This window comes from Lontra canadensis, unplaced genomic scaffold (genome assembly GCF_010015895.1).
Source record: "Lontra canadensis isolate GAN:19392208 unplaced genomic scaffold, GSC_riverotter_1.0 scaffold1, whole genome shotgun sequence".
NCBI lineage: Eukaryota > Metazoa > Chordata > Mammalia > Carnivora > Mustelidae > Lontra > Lontra canadensis.
Genome location: NW_022630995.1, coordinates 127,017,932 through 127,045,515, shown reverse-complemented (window position 1 = coordinate 127,045,515; position 27,584 = coordinate 127,017,932).

Below are 27,584 nucleotides of genomic sequence, written 5' to 3'. Positions count from 1 at the left end.
AAAGATTCTGGGATAGTTTATCCTGGCAACATAACAGCACCTCAAATAACCCCCTGCCCTTTACTATAAAATTTTTATCTTCCAAAGCACTTGCTTAGGAAGGAAGAAGTATTCAATACATAAACTGATTTTTTTCAGCATGCAATGATAAGTTCCACCTGACCTGGTTTCCCATATATGATCAACAAGCATGCCAAAACCATTTTTATTAACTTCTGTAATTACCTGGTATTCTATCATCAAAGGTTCCATGAAACAAGGCAGAATAATACACTCTTAGAAAATAAAATGCATTGTTTGTAAAACTGAACTCTTGGTAAAGAACAAATGGCATGTTTTGCCTTTAAAACATATTTAAGTTGAGCTCTAGTCTTAAATATTACATAGTGTTCTAGTTACTATTGCAGAGTAACAACTCAAAAACTGAATGGCTTAAAACAATAGTTATGTCATTATTATCTCTCATGGTTCTAATGGCTAACTGGGTTCAGCTAGTTGGTTCCTGACTTAGAGTCTCAGCTGCAGTAAGTGGTGATGCTGGTGTCTACAGAGGCTTCCTCCTTCATGTCTGGTGGTTGATATTCATTGTCATTTGGGACCTTTTCTGTGGTCATCAGCTAGAACACCTACATGCAACCATTCATAGATGCTTCGCTTCCTTATATCAGGGACAATGTGTGTGGACCAAGAGATGCAGACAGAAACTGTATAATGTTCCTTCTGCCACAGTTACAAATCCACCCAGATTCAAGCAGAAAGAGCAAAGATATTTATCTCTTGCTGGGAAGAGTGTCAAAGAATTCAGATGCTGTTATAAATGAGTAATGGTTTACACACTGGCAATAAATTATTTACATTCCTCCCACATTAAAAAAAAATAGAAACATAGATGTTGTAAAACTTAATTGTAATATTATATAATGTAAAATCAATATTTATATATCAGGATCCTTCCTTCCAAAGCAAGTATTTTGGCCTTCTCTCATAAGGGGAGACATATAGTCAATTAAATTCTTATAATGCTGCCAGACTGAACTATCCCATAAAACTCAAAATACATTTCAATTTTGAATGTTTTTCTAAGACCTCTCAAAAACCTCCTAAGACACAACTCAATGTCTAAAATTTTGTCATCTAAGTCAAATCCAAGTCAAGATGAAGCTTTTGGGTTGTGTTTGTTGGAAACAGCCCTTTTGTAATATTTCTCTCAGTTTGAAGACCTATGAACTGAAAAATGACAAATTAGCTACCTAGGGGAACCCAACACAAGTGTAAAGGGATTATAGCAGTAAACACTGCTGTTCAAAAAGAAGGGGCTGAAATGCAGGAACAGTCATTGGTGTTCAGCAGTTCTGAAACCTAGCTGAGCACATGTTGACAGGTCTAGGACTACTCCTTGGAAATGATTTTCCATGGATATTGGCTCCATTCTCTGAGCTTTTGATTCAACTTTCTGAGTCATGCATCCTTTCTCAATAGGAAAATAAGGATTATAACTGAGTATTCTCAGCCTATTCTCTGTCCAAAAGATGTTGAGGATCCCAAAACTTATTTTAAACATGTATTCACTATTTCCCTTCTGCTTGAGTTGCCAGTGCTTCCAAGAGAAGCAATATCCTATCAACTTTGTGAGTATTTGCTCCTCTAGATAAAATGCACAGCTGCCACATAGACCCATCTTTACCTTGATTTCCTAGTGAAAGTCCTATGGAACAACACTTGAGACTGGTATTACTCAAGGGTAGAAGAGTAGAAGCCCTGTTGGTACTAAACAAGATTTGGAAGACATGTCCTTAACATCCTTAAAGGTTTATCTTTTTAAAAGTTTTGGTGAGGCACATGTTTGTGTTTCTTTGATGTCTTCAACAAAGAATAATATAATTTTATCTTGGATGTGATCTTAGCAAGGAAGGCTTTCTTTCCCCCTCCCCCCCCAGGTGAAATTTTGACATCTGGAAAGGAATGAAAAATAATTTTATTTTTAATTTACAGGATCTTATCTTTTACAGTTTTTTTTTTCAATTTCACTGTACAGTTCTTTTTTTTTCTTCCCTCTCATTTCTCCCATTTTAGTACAGTTGACTAGGAAAATCTATGTGGTATGTTAATACTCTGCCTGGTAATCAACTTAGCTAGGCTCTCAAATTCCTTAGGTAAATTTCCTATTTCCACATTATCCTACATGAGAATGTCAGCAAACTTTCTGTCAAATGAGGTCTCCTTTCTTCTAGATTCACAAAACATATAATTACTTTCCTTTAAGCGCCCCACCCCCATGTGCTCCTGATGACATTTAGACATCTTAGCCTCTCATGGCCCTTTAAGCTTTCACTAAAACACTGCTTAACATCATTTCCACTGTTAACTTGTTCTAAATCCAATGAAACATGTTATAAATTTTTGTTATGGCACTTTCAAGTACAAAGATTAGTTCCACTATTGTTGTTGTATAACAAATTACTTCCAAAAAGTAGTGACATAAAAGATAGTAACCACTTTATTATAAAATTTTATGTTTTTAACTATTGACTGATTTCAACTAGTTGACTATCACACAAATTTTCACATACTTTTATAGTAAAATGGAGGTTGGGGCTGGCATCACCACAAAGCCTTCTTCCTTCACTTATCTTGCAGTAGATTCTGGCTGTCATCTGGAAACTCATCTGGTGATTTTGGCTGAACATTTCCATGTAGTTCCATCATATGGCAGCTTGGCTTTTCCAGAGGTTTTGTTTTAGTGTAAATATCCTAAGATAATTGAATAGAAAATGCCACATGTCCAGCTTCAGAAGGTATTTAGCTTATCATCCTCCATAGTCAAAAGTCATTCAAATTTAAGGAAACAGAACATGGATTTCACCTTCTGATGATGGAAGGAGTATCAAATTTGGAGGCATTTGTTTATTTGTTTAAATATTTTATTTACTTGAGAGCAAGAGAGAATGAGAGAGAGAGAGAGAGCACTAGTAGGGGTGAGGGAGAAGCAGACTTCAGAAATTTTGATTTTTGAAATGTATTTTGTTATTTATAGTTATTCTTATTGGAAAGGAACATGAGAGGAGTTTCTTGAATGTTAGAAAAAAATTTTGATTCTTGATCTGGGTGCTGGTTAAACAAGTACACTCACTTCATGGAAATGCATCAAGCTTTACCTTTCATCTGCCCTATGAACCAGCAATTGCACTACTGGCTATTTAACCCAAAGATACAGATGGACCATATACACCCCAATATTCATAGGAGCAATTTCCACAATAACCAAACTGTGGGAAGAGCTGAGATGCCCTTCAACAGATGAATGGATAAAGAAGATGTGGTCCATATATACAATGGAATATTACTTAGCCATCAGAAAGGATGAATACCCAACTTTTGCATCAATTTGGATGGGACTGGAGGAGATTATGTTGAGTGAAATAAGTCAGGCAGAGAAAGTCAATTATCATATGGTTTCACTTGCTTGTGGAACACAAAGAATAACATGGAGGACATTGGGAGAAGAAAATAAAATGTGAAAGGGGAGAAATCAGAGGGAGCGATGAACCATGATAGACTATGGACTCCAAGAAATAAACTGAGGGTTTAAGAAGGGAGAGGGATGGGGGCTTAGCCTGGTGGAGGGTATTAAGGAAGGCACATATTGCAGGGAGTGCTAGGTTTTATACATAATGAATCATGAAACACTACATAAAAATCTAATGATGTACTGTAAGGTGACTAACACAACATAATAATAAAATTTTTAAAAAGAAGCTTTGGCTTTCAGATTCGTACATCTTTAATGTATATACTATTCCAATAAAATATTGCATTCAATGATTATGTAAATGAGGTTCTACATGTAAAGAAATTAGAAGTCACCACTGTATCTTAATAACAAGTTAAAAAAAAAAACTAAACAGGCTGAGAAAATCAACAACTCTTTTCAGATCTGTTAGAGAAGGGAGGATGCAAAAGAAATGGCTGCCTTCAAGCTTGGACAGAGAGATAGGGCAAGACAGGGAATCATAGCTTACCCTAGAGTCACAAGCAGAAACTCTAATGATTAAAAATGTACAAATATACAAATTTATATACTGAAATTATTCATCAAGTGTATTTTTATTTTATTGAAATAATTTAAAGTTATTAAATAAAATTATAATAAAATAAAATAAAGTTATAAAATAAAACCATATAGTCGTACATCATGTTCTGTTAAAAATATTTATAAAGTGAAATGCCAGAGAAAGACAATTATCAGATGGTTTCACTCATATGTGGAATATAAGAAACAACACAGAGGATCATAGGGGAGGGAGGGAAAATTAAATGGGAAGTTACAGAGAGGGAGACAAGCCATGTGAGACTCTTAACTATAGAAAACAAACTGAGGGTTGCTAGAGCGGAGGTGGGTGGAGGAATGGCATAATCTGATGATGGGCTTTAAGGAGGGCATGTGATGTGATTAGCACTGGATATTATATTCAACTGATGAATTACTGAATTCTACATCTGAAACTAATCATGTACTATATGTTGGCTAATTGAATTTAAATTTAGAAAACTTAAATAATCCAGTTTTCACTAAAAGACTATAGCTCCAATGTGTTTGGATAGCCTTCTGCTTTTCCATTTGCTCATATTATTTATCTTATAGAGATTCTCACAATAGCATCCCCCATAAACCCACAAGTTAGTCATAAGGTGTGTGTATATAGTAAATCTGGAAGGCAGATGGCAAGCATTGCTCTTCTGACTTTGATTACTTTAGTTTCCCCTTTTTTTCTTTCCCCTTCTTGGAGATGTTTTATCTATACTTCTTCTAATGTTAAAATTATTAGATTTTTAGCACTTCTTTTTATTTTCCTAAAGCCACCATTAGAACTTATAAATATTTTAACCATATAATATCTTAGGTTATAGAATAAGACTTGAACCATAGATGTCTTATAAGTAACAGGTTATGTGTTACAGTACATAATGAGATCTGGATAAAATAGAGAGAAATGTAGATCTTTAAAACCTACCAGGTAATATTGGTTGGCATCTACAGGCTAATTTAAGCCATTTAAATTTCAAAGAAAGTAAAAAATTATAATGCTACATATAGTACTGAGATTTATCTGGTGAACTTATGTCACAACAGGGCAATATGTAGTTTCCAGTCTAGCTAAGATCTAGCATATAAGACTAAAAGAATCAGTAAAGATATGTTACAGTTCACAGGACAGATAATGATATTCAGATATTTCAAAAGAATCTAGAAATTTTTGAGATATTTGGGTGTCTCAGTTGGTTAAGTATCTGCCTTCAGCTCAGATCATGATCCTGGGGTCCTGGCATCGAGTTCCACATCAGGCTCCTTGCTCAGTGGGAAGCCTGCTTCTCCTCTATCTGTTGTTCCCCCTGCTTATGCTTCCACTCCCTCTCTCACTTCCTGACAAATAAATAAATAAAATCTTTTAAAAATATCAAGTTTCTTTTTTATTGTGTTAGTCACCATGCAGTACATCGTTAGTTTTTGATGTAGTGTTTCATGATTCATCATTTGTGTATAACACCCAGTGCTCCATGTGATCCGTGACCTCCACTGGGCTCACCCATTCCCTCATGCCCCTCCCTTCTGATATTCTCCATTTGTTTCCCAAAGTCCATAGTCTCTCATGGTTCATCTCCTACTCTGATTTCTCCCTCTTCATATGTCCCTTCTCCTGATGTCCTTCATGCTATTCCTTATGTTCCACAAATAAGTGAAACCATATGATAATTGACTTTCTGTGTTTGACTTATTTCACTTAGGATAATCTCCTCTAGTCCCATCTAAGTTGATGCAAAAGTTGGGTAATATCCCATTGTATATATGGACCCCATCTTCTTTATCCATTCATCTGTTGAAGGGCATCTTGGTTCTTTGCACATTTTGACTATTGTGGACATTGCTGCTATGAACAAGATCTATAAAGAACTTCTGAAATTCAACATCCAAAAAAATCAAGTCTAAAAAAAATTATTTAGGAATTTTTTTTAATCCTATCAGGCACTATAAAAAGCTGGAGAGAATTTGCAAGTCTCAAGTATCAAGGTAGAGAAAAATCCATACCTTAAAACAACAACAAATAGAAAGTAGATAGTAGATATTGGCAACCATGAGCAAAAATAGTAAAATGAACATGGCCTTTTAAAATATTTCCCTCTAATTTCATAAACGGAGATAAAAAACCAGGATATAATACTAAATTCTGTGATATATTAGGAATTTCCAACTTATTCTAGGTAGATGGTCCAGCTCTAGTTTGTTTTTGTTTGTTTGTTTGTTATAACTGTGCCATTCAATATATTGCATGATAAAATAACCCTAATACTTGATGGTTTAAAACAATGCAACACTTAATGATATGAGTATACAAGAATGGCTCTGTGCCAACTTGTCATGACTATACACTGAACATCACTAATTTGAGAGTTTGCATCTGTTTTACATGTCTCTCTCCCTGGGAAAGACATTTTGCTCCAAGTGATTGCTGAAGCCAAAAAAAAAAAAAAAAAAATCATGATGACACATTTAAGTCCCTACTCATGTCCCATCATCCACTAACTTGCCATTGCAAGTTACATGGGCAGAATTCTAATTCAAAGTACAGAGAAATACAACCTACCATTTGTGGGTCAGATCGCAAATTTTCATAGCAAAGAAAATGGATACAGAGAAGAGTTAAAAAAAAAAAAAAAATGAAGCCCATCTAAAATAATGGTTCCAGCTAAAAAGTAAGCTCTTTCTTAGCGGAGAGTGCTGTATGGTTGGTTTCAAATCTTTGAACTCCATCAACCCTAGGTGGTTCCAAGATTAAGATGTAATCTCTAGGAAACCATTAAAAGCAGATTAACTCCACATGAGGCCAAATCGTGTTTTGTGTCCAGATACTGTTTTGTGAAGAAAGGTGTTCAGAGATTCGCAAAATAGTATCTTTTGGGTTCATTCAGATTGCTATAATAAAATACCATGGACTGGGTAGTTTATAAACAATAAAATTTCTTTCTTACAGTTCTGGTGGTTGAAAGATCAATGTGCCTGCAAAGTCGCATTCTGGTGAAAATCCTACTGCTGGTTCATAAACTGGTGACTTCTTTCTGTGTTCTCACATGATGAAAGGGACTGGGGTGCTAGTTGTGTGGGTTCTCTTTTATAATACTAATCCCATCATGAGGGTTCCACCCTCATGACCTAAGCACCTCCAAAAGGCCCCACCTCCTAATACCATTACTTTTGAGGTTTAGAATTTCAACATATAAATTGGGGGAGGAAGAGACATAAATATTCAGAATATGACAATTATTTTAACAAATGTACCTCAATTTAGAGAATAAATATCAAACACTCTAAGTGTTCCTGATGTCCATTCACCTATCTATTCATAACACACATGTATAGTAATACTGCAGAAATATGCAAAAATATATTCACTAATTAAAATACGGATAAAGGGGATTAAGGGAGACAAACTTTCAGTTATGAAATAAGTAAGTCATCGAGATGAAAAGTACAGCATAGGGAATCTAGTCAATAATATTGTAATAATGTTGCATGGTGGCAGATGGTGACTACAACTATCATGGTGAGCACTGAGTAATGTGTAGGATTGTCAAATCAATATGTTGTATACCTGAAACTAAATAACATTAACACTAAAATGTCAGTTATATTTCAGTAATAAAATACAAAACAAATTGCATATTCCCAAGTTACTCTCTTCACCTTTTCAACTACATTTTGTTAATTATAGTATTTCCCTAGTGAAAAATAGTTAAAAATAAAGCTCCTTAAGATGCTGGAGCATCTTAAGTCCCTTTGAAAGGGACTCCAAACCATACAAGAGGTATGCATGCTTAATAAATATACCTAAAATAGGGGTCCAGTGATATTAAGCTAAAAAATCTTACAGAAGTCTTAAATAATTTTTTAAAATGCAAATCTGTTTAGTTTTTCTAACTTTATATTAACAGTGCCTTTCTGCCAGAGCCCTCATATGAAGGAAACCAGCAACTTAATAATCTGGGTTCCCACTGCCAAATCAAATTAAAGCCACTATTTTGTTTTGTTTTTGTTTTTTATTTTTTTTATTTCTTTTCAGCGTAACAGTATTCATTGTTTTTGCACCACACCCAGTTAAAGCCACTATTTGTTGACCAAGAACACATGTCAATTATTTTCTGTGTCATCAAACTATTTCTTAATTATTAACTCACTTTTTTAAAAAACAATATTCAGTCTGTTATATATGTAAGAGTTTTCAAAATAAGAATCTATACCTCACTACATTTAAATTATTTTTAAGAGACTGATAAAATTCTCCAAGAGCCAATGATTGATTCTTTAATCATTCTGCTAGTCCACAGGCATCATTTGATTATACTGCAATACCTTGTTATAGTGTTGCTGAACTGTGACTATCATTACTAATAGCATTTCCCCAGAAAAAAGCAGATCCACTTCTCTCATTGACAGCATTCCACAGATAGAAAAATCTTGTCAAATGCACTTTGCTAAAATTAAAAAGAGAATGAAAGACTGTGCACAGAACAGGTGGTGTCTACTCAAGGAGAGAATTCTATTTTTATGCCTCTAATATGCATTTCTCCTTTCCTAAATATGACATTGGAGTTGCAGTAGAAGATAAAGTAAATCCTAAAAGAGAATAAAAAGTATTTCATGTCAAATCAGAGTTTCCAGCCTCACATAGCATGCCTTCAATTCATAATAACTGTTCCTAGTTTGCAAGGTCATCTATTTGCATCCTGCTTTCAGTCAGTGCTTTGATCATTTATATGTTTGGTTTTGATTCTAGTGTTCACAAAGATTTGGTCCTTCCTTAGCATCTTTAAGTACTTGAATTAGTCGGAATAGAAGACGTTTTCGCTTGGATTACAACAACCCCAAATCTTAGTGGCTTAATACAACCAAAGTTTTTTTCTCACTCACTGAAGTCCAAAAAAAAGTTGCCTCAAGTAGCAGGAATGCAGAATACTTCAATCTTGAGGACCTACCAGCTCAACAGGAGGACTCTTCCAAGACACCTGCTGCAAAGGAAGAGAAAGATTGACTAATTGCACAGGGAGCTTCCATTGTTTCAGGCCAGGAGTGACAAATGTACTTTATGCTCACAACTCATTCATCAGAAGTAGTCATATGATACACTTAACAAGGGTGATATGCTTAACACAAGGGTGTGTGGTTTTCCATGGGCCCAAGCAGAAGCGCTAGGAAACAGGGTCAGATGAACGTACTTAATTTTATGCCACACTACTTAGAACACTTCTCTTGACAGAAACTCCACTGTAGTGTAGTAAAGACAAGAGTCAAAATGTCTGGGTTTACTGCATAGCTTGTCTCTGTTTCAATTTCCTTATATGCTAAGTTAAGGTATTGGACTGAATGATCTTTGGCTTTTCTACAATTAAACCTTCACAATTCCTCACTCTCAGGAAAGACGTTCTTTCATTTTGTCTTCTATCATTATTGTTAGCCTTTAGAGATTGACTATTGCTATATGTTATAGGAGCAGTATCAGCAGTATTTGAGGAATGATTATACCACCTCAAGTTGGTAATACAGTGGCAGTGGTAAGATAGTAGTTCAGTTGAATATCTTCCCATATGAATTGCATAAGAAATGGAGCATATACTCATAATCATAGGATTAGAGAAGAATCTTTTAACACATGTTTTTATAAGAGTGTAAGCTGATGGATTTGGACTGAAATCTCCACCACTTGAGTATTTTTAGGACATTTTCTGTTCTCTCTTCTAACTCTCTTCCAGTCTGTGTGGAAGCTGCATGGTAGATGCAGCTACAGATATTCTGAAGTAGGAGAAAGTATATGGAGTTTGACACAAGGCAAACTTTTGTTTGAATTACAGTGTTCCATTTACCAATTTCATAATCTGATGTTTTCAATGTAATATTGAGATTGATGTGTTTAAAAACTATAAATTCACTGAATTTATAAACAGAATAACTTTAACATTAAACATAAGAAATATATCAGCAAGTTTCTGTTCAATGAAATAAATCATAACCTAGCCCATACTCCACTCAAGACTTTTTTTTTTAGCTCAAAGAAGGTTAAAATTCCATCCTTTGGCACTGACCAGCAAAATGTACAAAGAGATTAAAAACAAAAAAAGGTTATCTAGCAGTGTAACAACAGCAAGAAAGCAAGATATTACTGGTTGAAATACAAATCCAGCAGCTAGTACCTGGTAGAGCAAATTGGAGGTATAGCAAAATTTCTAAAATCGATTAATAGAGACAACTTAAAGAATCTGCAGGTTAATGCATATAAGTAAGAGAAAGAGGCCTTTAAAGGGTAAAAAAAAAAAACAAAAAAACCCTCAACCTTATCACAGAAAATGTAAAATAGTTTTCATTACTTACTGATAAATCTGAAATAGATATTGATGTCAAGTTCCATTGCACTGTTTGCTCAGGTAAGAATTACTAAGGATAACTAAGTATAATGCATACCTCAAACAGAGTATAGATTCAGTCTCTCACGCCTGTCTGTCCCTATTCATATTCATCAGATCCAAATTTGAAGATCTTGGGCAGGGATTGTTATGAACAGATGCCTCACCTTAAGACTGAATAAATATTCTTAGCCGTTAAAAGTAGGAAAATGAGATGCACAGCAATCTTTACAGAATACCATTTTAGCAAGGTTATTTTCTCATAGGTTTAGTATATGTTGCTTTCCTCTGGGTTTTCTATAAATTTGCACATGCATCTCCCCTTTCACATCTCCTTTTGATTTTTCCTATGACTTAAGTCAAAACGTTTTGGTGATCCATAGTTCTGGAATCTTTTCTTCTACCCCCCCACCATCTGCTCATTTCCAAACTATAATCTCTCCTGTTTCGTGGTTTTAAGAGTAACCTATATACTAACTCTCAAGTGTATATCTCTTTCCTACAATTCTCTTAATTCTGGACTCAAATATCTAATGGCTTATCAAATAACTACTTCAATTACTGAAAGTATTTCAAATTTAATGTGTTTAAAATCGCAATTCTGATTTCCACTCTATCACCAAATTGTTCTTTCTTCTGTCTTCTACTCTTTAGCAAATGGCAACCCAAATCTTTAATTTAAAATGCTGCTTCTCTTTTTCTGACAATCTTTATCCATCCAATTTCAACCTTCAAAATAGATTCACAACCTGACTCTTCTCATAATCACCCTTCCTATTGCAATCTAAGCCATCCGTATTCTTATTCAAGTCTAAATTACTTCAATTTTCCCTTAATATGCCACCCAACATCATGTCTGAGTAGGTTCACTTTTCCTACCTATTATTGTAGCTTCCTCTTTTTTTTCCTCCATTGATTTTATCCTTGGGCCCTTAGTTCTTTGGACTCTCTCACATTAATATTCATAGACCACTGATCCTTTTAATGAGAACCAAGGTAGTATGGTAGTTTTAAACATCACTGATTTCAAAACAGCACATCAATACTAAAAGACATGTGTTGATAATGGTAAAATTATGTCTTGAGCATCTGCCTCACCAGAAATTATATCCTATTTATCTTCTGACAAAAGATGTTAGAAAACATCCAACTGTGTTTTTTCATTGATCATAAATAAACCTGTTGCTAAATCATTGACAAGTAAATTGGATTACTTCCACTTCATGGATTAACAGTATCATCTGTAAAATGAACGAAAAATCTGAAAATTTTTGAAAAATTATTGAAAAATCAATAAAAGTAACAATAAAAATTGCCATTTATCCACTTCAAGTACCTTGAAAACTTGGCAAATTGACATTTCTGCTGCATCCCCAAATAAATTATAAATCTTCTACTCTCAGGAAAAAATTTCCCTTTCCCAAATTATCTAGAATTTCAAAGTTTACTAAAGGGGAAATTATTTGAAGTCAATAGGTTTTATCTTAAATATAAAAATTATCATTTCAGATTGTTTAACATAAACCTTTTATAACTCAACAGTGTTGATTTTGGAGTTAAAAAGAAAATCCTCAATTAATCTAAGTGGGTGAATGATCTTCTAAAGGCAGATGAGGCAGCTAAATTTTCATTTGTAAAGGGAACATAGGAAAGAACTATACATGAAGATAGAGAACCCAGTGCAACTGACAAATGATATAATAATGATAATTCACCATTCATTGAACAACTCTGTTCCAGGCCTTAACGCTTGACAAGCTATTATCATGATGTCATCCAATTCCTAAAATAAAATTTGAACACACATCTATTTAGTTCTATAACCAATATTCTTAACAACTCCATTATATTTACTCTAAAAATAGTGGTAAAAATTTGATTTATGAACAGCTATTTTATGAATAAGTTTACTCACTTATTATTTTATTTAATCCTCCTGATAACTTTGCAAGGTATTTAACTATGTTGAACATAAAGATACTAAGACCTACAAGGAGTAAATGAATATTCTAATTTCACAATGTAAATGAAAGAGCTCTCTAACTTCAAAAACCATGGTTGGGTTCCATTTTACCAAAATTTCAAAGTGAGGATGTGGCTGAGAAAAAAAGACATCAGTAAGATGATAGAGTAGGTGTTTTCTACCATCTTCCCCACAAAGAACACCAATTTTGACAACCACCTATCGATAAAAGTCCCTTGTGGAAGTCCAGGAGTCTAGTGGAAAAGTTCTAGCACACAGCTGGAACAAAAAAATCTGAGATTGTATGCACTTAAGAGGGTAAGAGGAATAGTTTCCCTTTCTCTGCATCAACTTTCCTCTACCCTAGTGTTTCATCTCTGCCACTAGAAGGTCATCTACCACTTAGATTAATTATTTCCTTCTTAACCCTAATAGTAACACTGCTGAATTCTAAAGGGCTCATATTGAACAATCTGAAATGCAAACTTTGATATTAAAAATAAGCCTATTGATTTAAAATAACTCATGCCAAGAAAGAATCTCTCAGCCCTCACTTTTCCCCATGTGGTAAAGTGAGAATGTGAGAGTCCCTGGTTTTCCTGGCTATGCACAATGCTATCAAAGAGGGCCACTTCTTTCTTGCCCCATCCAGAATACTGAGGTGAGCTGCATGGCTGGGGGTGGCACAGGGCTAGAATACTAACAGCCAAGGCTCTCAGAGGACATCACAAGGGAGTACAATCACTTCATAGAGTCCATCGGGAAGCCCACCCATAGGCTGCTGGGGATGCTTCATCTGTGGACCCTCCAGAACTAGCTCATGGATGGGCACACCAAACATGTTATGTGACTAACCCACATACCTCTTACCTTGTGGTCAGCTCCCTCACTCAGGGGAGTTATGAGTATGACCTTTGCAGACAGCTAGTGAGCATGCAACATAAAGTCAGCTCCACTATGCAGGATTGGGAAGGAACATGCAAAATTGGTTATTCAGTATCACCCTAGAGTAAGCAAATGGGAAGCTGTTGGCATCTGGTCTAGCATTGCAAGATCTAAGAAAGGCATATAAACTTGAGAATGGATACTTGAGAAGAACAAAAAGAAATAGTCAGTGTGCCCATAGAAAAGATCTGAGAAAGCCTCAGAAGTGACAAGTTTTTCTCTCTCAAAGCCAGTCAGTAAAGATTGGAGGAGGTGACTGTTTCTTCAAATACAAAGACAACAACACAAGTCTTCCAAAAATATGATAAACCAAGGAAACATGAGACCATCAAAGAAACACAGTAATTTTCCAATAACCAACTCCAAAGAAATGGAGATCTGTGATTTGCCCAATAAAAATAGTAGTTTTAAGGAAGGGCAATGAGCTCTGAGAAAACATAGAAACACAAGTTAATAAATCAGAAGAAAAAATACCTGAACAAAAAGAGAATTTAACAAAGAGATAAAAATCATTAAAAAAAATAAACAAATAGAAATCCTGGATCTGAAAAATACAATGAGTATGATGAAAAATGCAATAAATGGCATCAAAATCAGACCTGATTAAGCAGAAGAAGTAATCTATGAACTCAAAGAAAAGTAATTTGAAATTATCCAGTCAGAGAAGAAGAACAGCAAATAGAATGAAAAACTGTATAGAAACCCTACATGAAATATAGAATACCATCAAGTAAAACAAGTCACATATAACTGGAGTTCCAAAAGGAGAAGGGAGGTAGAAAGAGGGAGAAATCTTATTTAAAGGAATAATGGCTAAGAACTTCCAAATCTGGAGAGAGACTGGAACATCCAGTCATAAAACTCATAGATTCCCAAAGAGATTCACCCCACAGAGATCTTCTCCATGACAAAATATAACAATACTCTAAAATCAAAAACAGGAAAAGAATTGTTAAAGCACAAAGAGGAAAAAAAATGCCTCAAATAGATGAGAATCCTCACAAGGTTCTCAGTGGATTTCTCAGCAGAAAAATTCCAGGCTAAGAGAAAATGAAACGATATATTCAAAATGCTAAAGAAAAACAAAATGCCAAAAAAGAATAACGTAACCTGGCAAAGCCATACTTGAGAAATTTAAAAGAGATAAAGACTTTCCCTGACAAACAAAAACTGAGGGGTTCATCACCTCTAGACCTAATTTACAAGAAATATTGAAAGAAGCATGCAGTGACTGGCCTCAGCTACTCAGACTCCAGCACCCCTCTAATCAAACTGGTACCTCAAGTCCCATACCTCAGACATCCAGAAACAAGTGTTAACTATTTGTCACATTGTTAGCATAAACTATCTGATCAAACAGGTGCATCATGACCCAAGTCCCCAGAATACAAAATATTTTTTCAGGTAGAATATTCCAGGGTTCATAACTCTTCTCCCAGGGAGTGACCAAGGGCCAATCCTAAAGACAGGCTTTTCTTATAAATGTGCAGGATTTGAGCAGTTGAGGCCTGCTGAGTTCCTCTTCTGCACATGAGGTAACCCAGATCTATTAGTTATAAGAGGTAAAAATTCCTACCCGTGGTGCTGGTAGGAGAAAGCGTAAGAGCTTGGAGACTCATTCTTTAGATAGTGGGTGCTTAGACAGCTTAGTGGTGGTAAGTGGTGGTGGGGGAAATGTGAAACAGGAGCTTGGAATCATTGAAGGAGATTGAGTTTCCTGATCTTGGTCTCTCTGAGGAGGAAAGCTGGTGCTGGAAGGGCCCAAAGAAAGCAGATCAGAGTATGAAGCTGCAACTGTCTTCTCTTGCAGGGACAACACTATTAAACATCGAAAATAAGAAGTCCCTTCTCTCTTCTTCCCAATTTCTCATTTTCCTCTAATGCCTCCCTTAGGCTTTCTTTCTAATACCCTCCTGCCAAAAGAGTCTGTGAAATTTAGTATGGAGACTTTTGCTCCAGCACAGAATCGATAGATAAATATCCATCACACTGACCTACAAAAAATACTGGTTAACAGCAGAATCCTGACAACATAAAATTGTTCTTACCTCCAGACCAATGGTCTACCATATCCTGACAACAAAGTTGGTGAGAAAAGTGACTAGGCAGACAGTGCTATTTGGATCAAAAAAGAAGAAAACCTTCAGATTTTATAGGAAAGAACCATTGAAATTAGAATTGCTTAACAAAATTAAAAGTAAGATAAAATGTTAGAAATCTTGAATTCTTATCAACTTTCTCCAATTTAAGTTAACACTGGTTTTAGTATTCTTGTCTGTAAAATAAATGAAAAGACTGAGTTTATTTTCAGGTTAAGTTCCAAAATAACCCCATTAAGCCTAGGAAACAAGATAGTTTAACCAAACCCAATTTGCTAAATTGGCAATGCATTGAATTTACATTCTTTTTAGCTGTTTGGTTTTGCTTGACCAGTTTTCATTTTGCCTTCATAAGAACATTGTAAGGAAAATTCAATTAGTCTTTGTTCTGTGGGCAGAGACTGGGGGCAGAGAGATCAGAAAGCACCACCTGCTCAGTCTAACTGATGGATGATTTCTTTTCCTTAAGATTAATGTCTTTAGGTGAAAAGACCATCTGCTGTCATAACATGCCCACAATCTGTCTTTGAAGGCAATATAGAACTGCTAGCGCCACATGTTAAACACACATATGTTTCCAAATCTCTTCCTGTAAAATATATTCACAACATATTTACCTCATGTCAGTCCTTTGCTTTGTGGAGAAGTAACTTCAGTTCTTGAGTGTAGGTGATATATAACAACACCCAGAGAGAAATAAGACTGGTAAAATTCCATTCTTTTCACTTATTTTTTCACAATATGGAGTCAAAATTTCTGAATACAAGCCTGAAATATACAGGTTTGATAAACCCTCTTGGTTGTCCTTACTCACCCCTAAATTGAAGTATAACTGGTCAAGGGGTCTATCTCCTGATTTGCTCATTTAAGGATGTATTTATCTGATTTTATCCTATTTATCCAATGACCTGGTTATAATTACCTAGGTAAGTTACACAGATGTTCCATTACATAAGGTCTATATGTAATGAAAGAGTTCTAAACTAAAACTTCAAAAAGTAGTTTGCTGAAATGATTGAACTCATACCTTGTCAAAAGAATTTCATATAGTTTACCACTCAAGGTTATACAGTAACATCTAATACAGACCCCCTGTTTCTTCTCATGAAGCAACAAATGATAGCTCTTTACCCACATGGTTAAGAGAAAGTTCTCTCTTTCCTTTCTAGATTCTCCATTGTTGTGGACCTCAACTTCACGTGTCCAATTTGGAAGTTAGAGTTTTGGGTTACATTAAAATATTCCTTGAAAAAAAGTATTACTACATGATTGAAAGTAAATATATTACACATTGCACAGGAATTTAATGATTGTGCAGTATGAAATGTTCAACCATTTCCGTCCTATTTCAGGAGTAACTTTGAGCCTCCTTGTTTAAAAATAACCTCATATTGAACAATTGATGTCTGAATCATTGATGGCAAAGGGAATAAAATTGAAAACTATTGTTTATGTCTTCAAAGGAATTTCAATCAACCATATGTTTTATTTTTTAAGTGGCGTAAAGTACTATTTTTCCAAAGGGCAGGCTTAAATTCTTGTCACTATAGCATTTTCAAGGTTTATTTCACAGTTTAAAATGATTTACATAAATTATTTTGAGGCAAATTTATGACATATCTTCTTTTAAACTTAAGGGATCATTTATAGGACACTTTAGTGTATCACAACCTTAGGACAGAATCTGACTCCTCTCTCTTGAACTGTAGCGTGGAAACCTCCTATATGGAATGGAATACAGTTGACCCTTCAACAACACAGCTTTGAACTGTGTGGGTCCACTTATATATGGATTTTTTTCATTAGATAAAGTACAGCGCTATAAATGTATTTTCTCCTCCTTGTGACTTTTTAAATAGCACGTTCTTTTCTCTAGCTTAATTTATTGTAATAGTACAAAGTATAATACTTAATAATAATACATAATACATAATAATAATACAATGTATAATACATAACATACAAAATATGTGTTAACCAACTGTTTGTGTTTATGTAAGGCTTTTCATCAAGAGCAGGCTATTAGTAATTAAGTTTTGTGGGACTCAAAAGTTAAACATGGATTTTTGACTGTGCAGGGAGTTGGTCCCTAAACCCTGCACTGTTGAAGGGTCCAATCACTTTAGAAGAGATTTTGTATGTTTCTGAGAGAAGAGTTATTGGCTTGCAATTTTGAAGCTAGTTTAATTTTTCATTCTCCATTACAAATATCTTGAAGGCCCTTTTCCTCTGTAAGGATGCATCACTTTACCATGTCAATGTTGAACCTCTATGTAAGTTCTCAAAAGAGTCATTCTTATATCCCTAACCGGGCTAGACTGTCTCTTATTCATCCAGGTCTTTGTTTTTTGCTATGAGAAAAACTGTGACTTTGACTTCTTTCTAAAAGAATTTTTTTTTCTAAAGATATCACCTTTTTCTTGTTAATGTTTTCCTTATTTATTTAACTGAAAGAGAGAGAGAAAGAGCACAAGCAGGGGCAGCAGCAAGCAGAGGAGAGGGGGAAGCAGGCTCCCTCCTGAGCAAGGAGCCCAATGCAGGACTCAATCCCAGAGTCCCAGGATCATGACCTGAGAGGAAGGCAGACACTTAACTGACTGAGCCACCCACGAGCCCCATCTAAACAACATTTGAAGTGATACTTTAATTTTCTATTGGATAAATATGACTTAGATATGAATAAAATATAATATTTAAATTATGTTCTTTTTGCCTTTTAACTATTTGACAATTTTATCCATTTATTTATCCTATTTTCTTCTGTTTATTTAATTGATCTTTTGGATAACTTCCCTCTTCCCAATATGTATACCTAATTCTTTCAAACTCTTTGTGCCTTAAAACATCCAAAGTCAATTTTGCACCCAAAACATATTTTATAAAAAACATAACAAATTTCATCTTCTATAAATTTTCACCTTGTTTTGTTTAACTATTTTTTTTATTGAACTCAGAACATCTTATCTTTATTTTACTAACTGATTAAAGATTCTCAATTATTGACTTTTTCCTTACTATTATCAAGGTAAATTTTATATGAAAAAAAAAAACCTTCAAAAACATATCTTTCTTTTTTTCTTTCTGTCCTTTTGCTACATTCAGGGTTTGAGGTTTACCATTGATTTTTAAATTCTGCTTTGATAAAATGATAAGAGTGGCAAAGAGATAGAGAGATTCCTCAGCATATCAAATTTCGTAGTTTGGATAGAGAATTCATCTTGTTTATCAAAATTCAATTATATAATTGAAAAGACACAATTATTTTGTTTATGTCCTGCAAAGAAAATAATCCCTAATTACATTACTTTATATATAAATTTAGATGATGCCATCTGTGCTTCCTTCTCTTATTGGATTAATAACATTTTATACAGAGTATTTGCAACAGTTTTACAAAGGTGAACAGGTGTAATTTTCATTGACTGAGACCTTCTTATGTACTTAGAAATTTCTTCCTATTTTCTTCTGTGCTACAACTATATTAAAGCCCTCTTCCTCTATTATTTGCATAGGTTTTTCAAAGTGTGAATCTTTACCCTATATTTTGTCATTTACATATAAATTCTTTGTTCATGATGTATGAGCTTTTTATAGCAATCCTTTGGCTCTCTTTCTGATAGAACTCACCAGTTGAGTTGAATACCTCTTGAGATCAATATTGACTTATATAAACCAGTTCTTACTTGACAGATGGAAAAAAATCTAATAATAATAAACTTAAGAATGATTCTGTCCTAAATATAGGCTATAAGACATTAATATAAAAGAATAATATAAAATCAAAGTTTTTGAAGTAACTTCAAAAGCTGTGTAATTTAATCTGACTTCTCTGATGCCTTAATGTCCATCACCACATGCCCATAAAAGGTTAGATAAGATCCCAGCTTGAAGACATCTAGAGAAGGAAAACATCTGGGGAAGGAAACATGTTGTTCGCCTTCATGGTGACTCAAGGGTTTGCTACACTACAACTTCTGCTTACTAGCGCTGTTTCTAGCTCTTCGAGCCTAAAAGAACAATGCTAAACCCTTCCTTCATATGATGGAATCCTTACAAATATTTTTATATACAAACCTTTTCAAATTTGAGCAGTCATACATCTTGTTTTAAGTTTACTTATCATTTTAGTCCAGGTCTTCCCTAAAGTAAAGTGTAACCAGCAATGCTGAACTGGACTATTTCCTCCATTAGCAACTGCTATATTTCTACCCCTGAATATTAATGTCGTATTAACTTTACTCAGTCTCAGTTACATGGCTGTTTTGTATGGCACTTATTCCACCTAAAACACCTGTGGTAGGCAGAGTAATATCCTTTCTCTAAAGATGTTACACCCTAATCCCCAGAACCTGTGAATTTGTTAATTTGCATGGTAAAGAGACTGCAGTGTGATTAAATTAAGGAATTTAAAATGAGGAGAGTATCCCATATGAACTGGATGGACTCAATATAATTACAGTGTCCTTACTAGAAGGAGGCATAGGAACAGAGTCAGAGAAGAAGATGTGACATTAGAGGTAAAAGTCAGGGTGATAGTGTTGCTGGAAGAGAGTACATCCAAGAAATGTAGACAGCTCATAGGAGCTACAAAAGGAAAGATGTGATTCCCCGTCCCCACCTCCCCACAGAGTAACCAGAAGGAATACAGCCAAACTGGTACCTTGATTTTATCCTTGATAAGACAAATTTTTAGACTAATCTCTAGAACTGTAAAAATAACAATCTGTGTTGTTTTAAAATATTAAGTTTATGGTAGTTTGTTAGAACATGATTGGAAACTAACATATTTCCTAAATTGTCATCATCCATAGTGCTTCTGAGTCATGTGGTACTTGTATAATTTATTTTTGAGAACTTCAGGAAGCAAATTATATTCAGTCTTTTTAAAATTTTAGATCACTGGATTCATCTTATATCTCCATTCTTTTAGTACATTCCAAATGCTTATTTTAACTTTAATTACAAGCCTATCACTTTTGTTCTTCCTGAAAACTTGGTAAGCATATCCTATGCTATGTAAGCATATTCTACAAGAGTGGAATGAAGATTTATTTTACAAAATCTGCTATCTTCATCAGTTGGTCACTGCCTTTGCGGAAAGATATAGTTGTGAATGATTATTATACTCTGCCTCTCACTGTAGCACAGAACATTTGATTTTCAGCTCCTCTCATTCTGACAATATTGGAAAAAATAAAAAGAAAGAAGTGTTGACTATTTTCTCTTAAGAATCTAAGAATCCAGAATCACATCACAAATACCAGGTCACCACCTAATCTGCCAAAATTCCAACTGCAAAATATGGTGGCCATTGGGGAAATATTCTGTACATAAAAGAATTAGTATATCTAAAATGAAATATAAGGATTGATGTACAAGATGAATTAGTCGTATGACATAACTCCGGTACTGTAACAGGTTCATTCATTATCATGTTTAACATCCACAACCTTCATTCTACTTAGTAGGTGTTATCTTCATATATGAAATTGCTAACCTTCATTTATGAAATTCACAACAATTTGCCTAATAATCACATGGCTATCTGTAAGTGTTGGAGGTAAGAATCAAATCCCCTTGATGTTTTATCTTTTACTATTACTGCTATTCTTATTATTATTATTACCACATAATTCTGTGAACAAAAATACTTGAATTATATTAATATTCAGATTTTTCTATAAGAAAATTGATTTATTTATTTTAAATAAATTTCAGAAGTTTTAATTTCATATATGTAATAAAATGGAAAATGTTCCTCAAAACATTAAAACACCAGCAAAGCAAAATAGAGAACTCAACTATTGCCTAAATTTTATTCTTTTTATTTTTTTATTGTGTGATGTTAGTCACCATACAGTACATCATTAGTTTTGATGCAGTGTTCCATGATTCATTGTTTACATATAACACCCAGTGCTCCATGTAATCCATACCCTCCTTAATACCCATCACCAGGCTCACCCAACCCCCCAACCCCCTCCCCTCTAAAACCCTCAGTTTGTTTCTCAGAGTCCACAGTCACTCATGGTTCATCTCCCCCTCCAATTCCCCCCCTTCACTTTTCCTTTCCTTCTCGTAATGTCCTCCATGTTATTCCTTATGTTCCAAAAGTAAGTTAAACCATATGATAAATGACTTTCTCTGCTTGACTTATTTCACTCAGCATAATCTCCTCCAGTTCCACCCCTGTTAATGCAAAAGTTGGGTATTCATCCTTTCTGATGGCTGAGTAATATTCCACCACATCAGTATTTTATGGGTAAATACCCAGCAGTGCAATTGCTGGGTCATAGAGTAGCTCTATTTTTAATTTTTTGAGGAATCTCCACACTGTTTTCCAAAGTGACTGCACCAACTTGCATTCCCACCAAGAGTATAAGAGGGTTCCCCTCTCTCCACATCCTAAATTTTATAAGGTTGATTTCATTAACAAATTGCTGGTCAGTTGGTAAGATATCAATCAATTCTTTGTTCCTTAGGCTGACCTAAATACCTTAGCTAAAAGACATATTTGTTTTAGTCTTATTCTAGATTAAAACACTTTTAAACTGACATGCACATCTAAACCTATTATGGTTTTCTGAATAGAAATTTCATCATATCAATTTAAAAGGATGAGCCTTTATCTTTAAAATGTTCAGGTCACTGTAATTATCTACCTTGATTTTTTTGGAAGATAGATAGCATTAAAGTTTTAAAAAATAGATGCAATGTCAGATGGGTCAGGTATTATTAGGTAGTGCTCTGTGAGCAATTAGTTGCTATGCAACAACCTTTCAAATAGGAACTGAAAATGATTTCCTAAAAAATAATATTCTTTTATATTCTAGCTGGACTCAAGCTATGTATACTTAAATGAGAAGTATGAAGTCTTACTCAAATTCCGATCTTATCTGTTTTATAGGGGCTAAAGTCAGGCTGCCCCCAAATGTGCCACATTGGCGTATTGATTATTTTAAATAAAAGTTACTTAAAAAACAGGCTAGTCAAAGACATTCAGATTCTCCTCTGTCTTCCTGAAAGCAGAAAACAAATCTTGATATTAAAATTATCCTTCCTGTATTAAGAAGTAAAAAGACATCTTTATCACAAGTTAGGGGCTTTAAAATTGAGAACGCTATGGAAAGAAACTTTGTTACTTTTTTTTTCCTAATACTACCTCAGTCCAAATTTTGTGCAGATTTCCTTAATAATTGAAGCTTCCAAACATCTATGTTCTTTATCCTGTCAGTTCCTCACAAATTTATCTTCTTTATGTAAGATGCATGAAAACCTCCTGCCTTGGTCATTTCTTTAGGTCTCAATTTCATTATTGGGCTCCCATGTGCACGTAATAAAATTTTGGTTCTTTCTCCTGTTAGTCTGTATCATGTAAATTTAATTCTTATTCCCTGTGGAAGACCCTGATCGTAGAGGAAGAATTTTTTCTTTCCCTTCGGGTTGTACCTTTAATGATACCTTGGTCATGTAAAGGCTGATCTGACTGTAAGTCATATATCATTATAAGCTTTAAATGTGTGTTTGCCTACACAAAGATATAAGATGACAATGGGAATAGTGGTATGTGATGTTTGTTTATCATCCTTCTAGGAGAAACTCAATACACTACACCATTACCTTTTCTATAAAGTAAAACACCTTTATTTTAACATAGTATAAACCAAATAAAAGGGCAAATATTATCACCACTCAAAATATCAATTTGCTAATGAAGGGATACAGATATAATGTTCAACATTGTTAATAAAAGCAACAATTTACTTCAGAATAATGAGCAAATCCACTTAAGGGTCAAGATTTGGTGAAAAATGAGGTATTGATCTTCGGTAAGAGGATATCCATAAGATAGCTCAGCTTCTGCTCTGAAGTCAGATGCCTTTTTATTGTCATCTGAAAGCATGTTCTAGACATACCTGCATAACAATAGTGATCAATTTCACATCTAACTATTAGATCAGCAAGACAGTAACTTCAGGAATGGTAACAAAGTTATCTTTGTCTCTCTCTCTCTTATGCAGAGTGCTTTTTACTTCTGGGGAAAAAAAATGAACGCATTTAACATTACGTGATTTGATTTCTTCTGAAAAATCCATATATTTTTGAAATACATAAGAATGGCCCTATTTGTTCCACTGTCCTTCTATATTTTTTGCATGAATAAGTGGATGAAATACAATTATATATAATTGTGTATTTTATATATAATTGTGTATTTATATATATTATGTATATATATAAAATTAAAGATGTCTTTCCCCTAAGGTTTTTATGCTTTAGTGGTTTGTGATATTATAATATGAAATTTATAACACATATAAAATGCAATTGAATAGTTTAAAACATTTTGCTTGAAGTCAGAAAACCTGGTTGGTGTTTTAACTCTCTCCCTACAAGCTTTGTGATCTCAGACAAAACATTTCTCCTCTGTAAGCTTATTTGATCATCTATAGAGTGAGCATATCAATATCTGTCATGTTTGATTTTTACAGTGATTAGTTTGAAACAGATAAAGTGATAAAAATTGTTTTGTTTATAAATCACATTTGTTTAATCAAATAATAATGCAAATTATATTAAGTTGGAATTTTAGGGTATATAATCATTGAAGTTCAGTAAGATCAAAGAAGTCTTTTTTGTTTGTCAAGATGACCTCAGTGGATTACTAAAATTGGAGAGCTTCTAAAAGATTCAAATGGAGAGGATATTTCTATTATGGGGAACTACACAGAAAAAATTGTAGGATCAGAAAAGAAAAAACTGGGGCGCCTGGGTGGCTCAGTGGGTTAAAGCCTCTGCCTTCGGCTCGGGTCATGATCCCAGGGTCCTGGGATCGAGCCCCATATCGGGGGTCTCTGCTCGGCGGGGAGCCTGCTTCCTCCTCTCTCTCTCTCTCTCTCTCTCTCTCTCGGCCTGCCTCTCTGCCTACTTGTGATCTCTATCTGACAAATAAAAAAAAAAAAAAAAAAAGAAAAGAAAAGAAAAAACTATGCTTAGAAGCAATGATAAGTTATTCTTTCTGAAATGAAATGTTCAAGTTGAGTAATAGAGGATGATATAGTTGGAAAGACTGGAAAAAGATTGAACTTTGTAGGACTTTTATTGTAAAGTAAGTGTTTCATGATTATTCAGAGGAAAAGAAAGAAAAAGAAGAAGGGGGAAAAGGAAGGAAGGGAGAGAGAGGGGCAGGAACAAAAGAAGGAGACAACAAAAAGAAGAAAGAATGAGGGAGAAAACAGATAAGAAAAAGTGAATGGCATGCATTGAAGTCTGGCTATATATCAAACACTATGACAGATAATTTTATATAGTTAATATAATGTACATGATCACCATAGATACTTTCATGCATATAACAAATTGTAAAAATTAAGAGAAATAACTTAGCATGCCTAGGCCACAGTAAGAATAAAATGATCAGGTTTGAGTTAAGTCCCAACTATATATCCTGTGTCCTTTCTGCTCCAGTATGTTACCCTTCATTGTAAAGTGCAGGTAAAGAAGGGTTTTTGCAAATATGAGAGACTAGAAATATCCTGTAATGGTAGTAATGATGGCTTCTTCAGTTGTACTGTCATATCAGCATATGACATATTTCATTTTCCTAAACTCCTAACAGATATAAGAAAAAATGTATTGAATCAAAAAATAAAATGTGTTACAACTCAACATATCTGATAGTGGATTTAGAAAATCTTAACTCTAAAAGGGTATTTAGCATAAGGTCCAGCATCCTCAGGGATTTCACAGGATTGATTAAAAATGACATCTTTTCTAACTTGAACCATCTGCTCAGATAAATGGAAAGAATAATATCCTGAACTCTATTCATATGCCCTGGTTATATATCCATTTTATCAGTTCGAGACCTTTGGGATTTTCTCAAGGGTTTCTTCTAAATTAGGAGAACAGACAACTCTCCTTTGATTTTACTATCCTAATGTCACCCTTGCTTAAAAATTGCATTCAGAAATGGAGACCAGAAGCAAGAAATATAATACAGAAGATAAAGAGATGTATTCTTAAACAGGAATGATTTTCCCTAATTTATATTAAGAAAGGAGGTAAAGTTCTTCTTATATAACTCTGTCAAAGCCAGCAGAGATGGTGACACTCTAAGGGTTACTTCTCACCTGAGAGTTTGGGATCACATGCAGCCAAGGCTCTGAAATGAGACCAGAGCCTGGTACACAAAATCACATTGCCATACCTCTTTTCCATTTTCTATTACCAACAATTCATCTCTGAGGTGACTAGAACTATCCCTATGCTCTTCTTATCCAAATAGATTTAGTTAAAAGAATTATTTATTTTCAAAGGAGTTACCAATTAAAATTCAACTCTTTATTATTTCTATTTGCAGTGAACTGCCTTAGTTTTTTGTTCGTTCGTTTTTGTTTTTATTTTTTCCTTCTATAAGTATCTTTACTTCACTCTAGGTCAATACTGGTTTCAGAATATAAATGAGTACTCCACAGATAATCGTAACAAAGTTGAAGGAGACATTTTTACTTTCCTACTGCATAAAGGGGAACATTTTTATGACACTAATATCCTATTGCTTTTAAAATATCATATCTTCCTTTCTAAAGGCAAATAACCATGTCAATTAAGCAGAACTTCTTTGATTTTGTAACTTGACCTTTATAAAATATTTAATATCATTGACCAGTAGCTTTCTGAAACCTCCTTTTGACTTTTAAGGCATTGCTTGTCTCTCTTCCTATCTGCTTGTTCTTTCTCAGGGGACTTTTTAGATTTTCTCTGTACATATTCCCTTAAATTTCTTTTTGTTCCTCCATGGTCTATCTTAGACTGTATCTCTTCTTTTTAACTAGACGTTCCTTGAATAGCAAACCAGCCTCATAGCTTCACCTACAGCCAATATACTACTGAATTCAAATCTACCTCTCTATTTTAAATCTCTCTCCTGAACTGCCCTCATATGTTCAACTCACCATGTCCCACTCAAAGATGTTTCAATAGCTTGTGTGAAGAAGTCAAGTTTATCACTTGATGTAATAGCTGTCTGCTTATCTTTTCTCCTGTCTGTTAAGATATCAACTCTCAAGGAAGAATGACATTATTGTCAACTAATATTTATGTCAGAAGTAATTTTGATATCACAGAAAGAAAGACAATAAGAATAAAGTGGTACCCAATTGCATTTAGAAATATCGGGTTATGTGACTATTCACAAGTCTATCCCCAGTACCAAATGACATTTAATGATTTATTCTACTGTCACTTGTAACCACCAAAAATAAAAAGGCTATTTATTACCAAGAAGATGAGGAAGAAAATAAATCTCTTGATTTCCATTTCAACCCACAATGTAATTAAATATGAGAGATAGAAAGAAGGAAAATAATTAAAAATGTAGAGGAAGACAGAGGAAAATTCATTAAGAAATAAAGCAAAAGTCTGTGAGAAGATTCATGTTTATTCAGCATCGTATAATGACTGACAGATTTTCTTACTTATAGCCTTGTATCTAGAGGCCTTGGTCTAGCACTTAAATAAGAGAGAAAATAATTGTATTTTATAAAGCTAAATGTTCAAGTAGAGAACTAGAAACTTCATGTTATCTCTGAATAACAGGGAAGCATTAAGGGAGTAATAATAAAACAACAGGCCTAGTGTGTTACAGGTTAATGAATTGCTGGTCTAGATAGTTCAATCAAAGTAGGCCAATATTGATGTGGCTTTAGAAAGATGGATGGGATATTGCATGTGCCATTCACTATAATGAATTGTCAGGGAGAAAAAAATCTCCAGTATGTGTATAATCATTTATGAGCAGTGGAGGAGGAAACTAAATTATAAGAAGATGTATTTCAATTCAGCTGAGAAAGAAGCAAAGACATTTTTGAGGGTACAAAAAAAGTTTTGTTTTTTTTTTTTTCTTAAGTACTCAGTTACTTTACAGAAATTGGCTATTTTCTAAAGTCACTTATCTGTTAAATCTGAATATATAATTACTTTATGATTATCAATTGCAACATGCCACCTTCCCAAAAAGATTTTAGATTCACTAATAAAAAAATCCAGGAGTGTTAGGGAGAGGGCATTTCTGAATGAAAAATAAATCTGAAATATACACAGTAAAACAGATATCCAGGACTATG